Below are 6,219 nucleotides of genomic sequence, written 5' to 3' on the forward strand. Positions count from 1 at the left end.
CTTTCATATAAATCATTAAGATGTCCAATGTTATAAGAAAAAAAATACTACTCCTTTTCCCTTATGGGTTATCCAAGAGCCCGTATAGAGTCCTTAAGTGGGTTTCCTATCAGTAGGAGAAAATAACAGAGGCCAACCAGAATATATTAAGAAGCAAAGCGGCTAGTAAGCCTGATCTTTATTAAAGGAAATAAACTGTTGCAACAGGATCCCCACTCACCACATGCAGGAGGGAGGAGGACTCTGAACAATGGTGCGCAAACCCTTATATAGACCCTTGAAATTGCCCACCCTGTTGCCCAAGACCACCCCCCTAAAACATACATACATCACAGGAGGCAGTGGTCTACAGCAGAAATCCTGCCTGTCGGGATACTTGATAATGGTCACTGATTGCATTACCAGTGCAATCTGGCTATTCTTTTGTGATGGTTAATAATGGTTCCTGAATCCAGGTCACAGGCTCACCTGATTCATACACAAATACACTCTTTAAGAGAGGATTTGCAAGCAAAAGACAATGGGAAGGCTTTCCCCACATGCCTCCCTTACTGCAGAGGAATATTTGAGGTCAATGTGGGAGAATCAAAATGGCTTCAGGATTGTTCTCCCATACTATTTCAGACACATGGTTCATATATTTAGATATGTGTGCATTTAAGAATATTCTATATTTGAGACCTTAAAATTCTTTTTTTTTTTTTTTAAATAATGTTTATTAAAATTTTCAAAAATACAGAAAGTAAAAAGTTAAAATACATTCAGAACCTTATTTTCATATATCCACTTTCTGGGACTCCCCCCTTCCCCCACCCCTATCATATTCCTGTTTCATATTGTTGGCTCCACAAGCTCTCAATTCTGATTAAAAACTTAATTTGTTTAGACCATTGTTCGAATTTAAAATTTCTACACTCCTCATCAATACCCTTGATAAAAAGCCAAAGATTTCTTTCCCAGGGCCCACCCCATTTTTATTCCACAATTTCCCTTTTTTTTTTAATAATAAAGACACCCCACATAATAGAAATATCAGAAATAAGAAATAAAAGATATAATAGATGAAACAAAACCAGTTCAAAAAAAGAAATTAACAAGCCTTTGGATTTTAGTTCTCCCCCTCTGTCCCCGGTTTAATTTCCCCCTGACCACCAAACCATGTTATCCGCCTGGAATTCTTACAATCCATAAATCGCCTATTTTCCCCCAACTCCTTGCTGGTTTTTTTTTTTTTTTGTTTTTTTCCTTTCATAATTATTTTTTAAAACACTTAACTTCAGATCTTTAATAAAGCTCCCCCCATTGTTCTTTCCAAATTGTAGTCCAGTTTCCTCTTGTTCCGCTGCTGAAACGTTCTAATTCAGAAGCTTAGTAAGTCTGCAGGGATTATTGTTATTCAGGAACAAAAACTTGCGTTCAGTCCCTTCCTTTCTTCAATAGAAAATTCTATTGTCTCCTTTAGCTGTACACCCTGTAGACAAAATATTATTTCCGTTTTGCAGCTTTCCCAGAAGATAACCAGTTCTATAAAATTCCAATGGTATTTTTCCACTTACGACCATCTTTGTAATGTCCCGAAACTCCTCTAGGGGGATTGTTGTAACTTTGTTTTCTCTAGTCCAAAAGTCCGATTGTTATCCATGTTTTCGCCATTTTGTATCCAGGTTTTAAAAAGTTGTAGCAAATTATAACAAATTTAGCCAGCAAAGTTCTCATAATAAAATCCTCTCTGCTTTCCGACTTTGACAGCTACTTTGACAGCTGTCAAAATCTCCGACTCTTTTCACCAGGCTCTCTCTTCAATCACCCCGGTTCCCAGGGGGGGGGGTTACGTTTCTTCTCCCTCAATTCGTCCTCCAGCACAGTTCTTATAATTTCCCATCGTGGAATTCTTAGTTTTTATCAGCAATACAAATCTTTTTGGACCTTGGTTTCCCCGTCCTTGTCTTAGAAGGTTTACAATAGGGGGGGGGACTGACTTCCTTTTTGGATCCCCCCCCGCTCGTGTCCAATTCAAAAAGAAATTCCTTTTTTCCTCCTTTTAAACCCAGCTTCCAAATTACTCACGGGTTGTTGTTAAAAAGTCCGAATTTTCAATGGAAGAAGTCAGCGCTCTCCGCCGGATGGCATGCGGCTGCGCTCGGCAGGGATAGCAGAGGACTCAAAGCACCACGCTTCTCCCCGGCACCCGATCCGTAGCCTTTAAAAAGGCTCCTTCACGAGTCGGGAGGGCGCTGACGGTGCCAGCCGAGTCTCCATGTCCACGGCCCTCGTGGCCGTGGTTTTTAAGGGTCCCCGCATCGCCGGTGCGGTAGGACCCAGCCCCTGCCGAGCAGGCTCCCTCCGGAGCTCGGAGGGAGTCCGCCATTCGGCGATGGCGCCAACCCGGAAGTCCCCGAGACCTTAAAATTCTTAAACAAGGTTGTGACTCCATTTCGGGGACTCCAGAGCTTGTGCCCAGAGCTGGTGTTGCTAGTAAAATATGACACCCTCCTCCACACACAACATTCCTGGTTCTAGTGAGAAGGGTGTGCAAAGTGACAGAAATTGCATTTGCACTCACCCTAAAGAATGCTGAGAACTCTAGTTTGTTATGAGTGCTGGGGATTGATTATATGTAAATCACAGTTCCTAGGCTTCCTGGGTGAAGGTTTGTGCTTTAAATTATGATTCTTAATATCATCATACCCATCTGTGATTTATTAATTGCTTTCTAAACAACTGTCTCAAGGTGATTTACACATGAGATAATTAAAAACGGCAGATACATTTAAAACAGGTCTAAAAACCCAACGTAGACACTGGTGGTAAAAGACCAATTTATGCAGCTGGGAAAACCTGTGGGAACCAAAATGCTGCTTTGGAAAAGTACAGTGAGTGATTGCCTGCTCTATCTCAAAGAGGAATGCTATTCCTCAGAACAGGGAAAGCCACGCTGAAGACACTGTTCCAAGTTACTGGGGAGCAGGATTCTCATATCTTTGGAGTTTGCAGGAGAAACTCTCCAGGAGATGGCAGTGTATAAAGGATAATGCAACTGCGAGGTTACGCATGCATGGACAACTGTGTTCAGGCTATCCCTATCCAGGGATATTTGCTTTAAATGTATGGTGTGTATGCAGCCTTACTTCAGCGCCAGCAATGGGATATCATCAGAGCACCTGAAAGCACCAGGCTTACTTAGGGTGCTCAGATCAGACTGCATGTCACTCACAGCTATGTCCTACATAGGAACATCATAAGAGCTCTGCCAATGGCCCATCTAGTCCAGCATCCTGTTCTCACAGTGGCCAACCAGATGCCTGTGGGAAGGATCTGAGCACAAGAGCCCGCTCCTCTCCTGTGCTTTGCAACAACTGGTATTTAGAAGTATGACATGCATAATTTTGTGAACTATCGTTGTCACCTCTAACTCAACTTTTTGTATACCAAAATGCTATTTTTATTTTATTAAAAATAATAAAATAAAATAAATATCTGCCCACCCTTTCCAACTGCCTCCTGCGGTGCTTGCCCCATCCTGCCTAATGCTAGGGCTGGTCTGAAGACACCACATGTCCCCCAAAATGCAAACAAGGGGATATGGTTCATGCCCTCTTTTGCCAGTGAACACACTTCCTCCACACAAACCCCCAACTGGGCTGAATTCGTTCCAGAGGTCTGTTCTTAACCTGAAACTGTTCTTAACCTGAAGCACCACTTTAGCTAATGGGGCCTCCCGCTGCTGCCGTGCCGCAGGAGCACGATTTCTGTGCTCATCCTGAAGCAAAGTACTTAACCTGAATAACTATTTCATGGTTAGCGGAGTCTGTAACCTGAAGCGTATGTAACCTGAGGTACCACTGTACAGGGAAAGTTGCTCCCAGTTCTTCCAAAGGCTGCTGTCAGCTATGGAAGTCCCTTCAAAAATGGTTGTGTGCTGCAATGAATCTCTCCACTAGATGGCAGAAGCGGAGCATTGCTGAATGAAGTTGATTTACCTACTTAACAGGATCCGTTTTTAAAAAAACAAAAACAAAATAGATTGTATGATTATTTTTCTTAAGAGAAAAGCTAGGTTATCAAAGAAGGAGCTCAGGGGAGTTTGTACAAAGTAGGAGGACAGTAGTTGGACATTTGCCTAGTTAAACCTCCTTGTACTGGATGGGTTTATTACATGGGGTGAGTGGCCTGAACCTAACACCAGCCTAGAAGATTTTTGTAGGATGTTCATAGCTCATGATGGGTCTTATTTCTAAGAACTAAGGCAAAACCAGAGGCTAGACACATGTGATGACGCAGACCTGCAGGTAACAATATGGGTTAATGTTATCAATGCCTATTAGCTATGATAGCTATATTCTATAAAGGTAAAGGTAAAGGGACCCCTGACCATTAGGTCCAGTCATGGCCGACTCTGGGGTTGCGGTGCTCATCTCACTTTACTGGCCAAGGGAGCCGGTGTACAGCTTCTGAGTCATGTGGCCGGCCTGACTAACCCACTTCTGGCGAACCAGAGCAGCGCACGGAAACGCCATTTACCTTCCCGCCAGAGCGGTACCTATTTATCTACTTGCACTCTGATGTGCTTTCGAACTGCTAGATTGGCAGGAGCTAGGACTGAACAATGAGAGCTCACCCTGTCGCGGGGATTCGAACAGCCGACCTTTTAATTGGCAAGTCCTAGGCTCTGTGGTTTAACCCACAGCTCCACCCGTGTCCCACAGCTATATTCTATACTTGCTATCAAAGCCTTCATGCCTTTGAATACTAGTTTCTGGGACTCTCAAGTGGGGAGAGTTGTGCTGTTTTGCTTGTGTCTTGCTTCTGGGCTTCCCATTGGGGCTTCTGGTTGGCCACTGTGAGAACAGGATGCTGGACTAGATGGGCCACTAGCCTGATACAGCAGGATCATCTTATGCTCTCATGGGTCATCTACAAATTTGTATGAAATGGGAGACAAGGGCCAAGGGGGAGAGAGAATCTGTGAGTGGGGAGGACAATTTTTTAACACGAATTAGGGATCTATCCTCACCACTTCTCCACTGCTGGGTTGTTTTTTTTGCTTCGCCCTTGAACCAATCAGCCCACTTTTCCAGGGACGCAGCCCTCCCAGACTCTGGGTCTCTGCAGAGACAGCATCCCCTGCAGCAAACTCAGGAGCAAGCAAGGATCCCTCAGAGCTGTCCAAGGTCCTGCATGGTCTCTGCTTAACTTGAGCATGCAGCTAGAGACTGCCTTTTGTTCATGTTTTGCTCAACTGAGAAGGAATTAGGTAGGCTTTCCTTTAAAAGTGCTCTGAATCAGATTTCTCCTCTGCAATAAACAAACACAGTTTCTTAAGGCAGTTTCCTCCAGGAATCTGCACTTCTTGTCCACCTGTTTGTGCTCGTTCCTGGGCTATTCCCACAAGCGTCCCTGTGCAGAGCAAGTTCCGTGAGATGGGCAATGGCTCTGACATGGCTTCCCTAAGGAGAGCAGGAAGAGCCCAGCAGTGTCTCTGTCTTTTTCTGGACTCATTGTAAGACTCACCTCTTCACCCAAGGCATCAGGGTGGAAGGGAGCCTGCTTTGTGCACCCAGCGATGAAACAGAAGCCGACAGCAAAGTCAACTAGACCTACAGAGAATCAGCTCCTTTCTTCTGGTGAGAGTTTTGGTGTTTATAAAAAATAATAACACACCTTTTGGGAAAGGCCGTTGTTGTTGTTTAATGGATTTATATCCTGCCTTTCTTCCAAGCTGGGATTTAAAAACATCATTATAAAATACAAAGTCATAAAAACAAACCCGTTGAAAAACTATAGTTAAAGTACATCACAACCCAGTTGTTAAAATCCACTTTGCCCTGACAGCAGCCCAGTGATCAGCATCATTTGCACCTTAGTTTACAGGAAGGTGAGGGACGGGGGTGGTGCTGTGGGCTAAACCACAGAGCCTAGGACTTGCCGATAGAAATTCGGTGGTTTGAATCCCCGCGACGGGGTGAGTTCCCGTTGCTGGGTCCCTGCTCCTGCCCACCTAGCAGTTTAAAAGCATGTCAAAGTGCAAGTAGATAAATAGGTACCGCTCTGGCGGGAAGCTAAACGACGTTTCCATGCGCTGCTCTGGTTCGCCAGAAGCGGCTGAGTCATGCTGGCCACATGACCCAGAAGCTGTACGCTGGCTCCCTCAGCCAATAAAGCGAGATGAGCGTCGCAACCCCTGAGTCGGCCATGACTGGACCTAATAGTCAGGGGTCT

General features: G+C 44.5%; 1 long non-coding RNA gene across 1 annotated transcript in view; it reads right to left on the reverse strand.

The window, feature by feature from the left end:
• LOC308468466 overlaps positions 1 to 5,923 on the reverse strand; it is a 9,268-nt gene extending 3,345 nt beyond the window's left edge. Inside the window, exon 1 of the long non-coding RNA XR_013981671.1 lies at positions 5,512 to 5,923. This is a non-coding gene — a long non-coding RNA (uncharacterized lncRNA). The remainder of the gene's footprint in view (positions 1 to 5,511) is intronic.
• Between the last annotated feature and the right edge of the window lie 296 nt (positions 5,924 to 6,219).

Source organism: Podarcis pityusensis, assembly GCF_964106645.2.
Source record: "Podarcis pityusensis genome assembly, chromosome: Z".
Taxonomy (NCBI): domain Eukaryota; kingdom Metazoa; phylum Chordata; class Lepidosauria; order Squamata; family Lacertidae; genus Podarcis; species Podarcis pityusensis.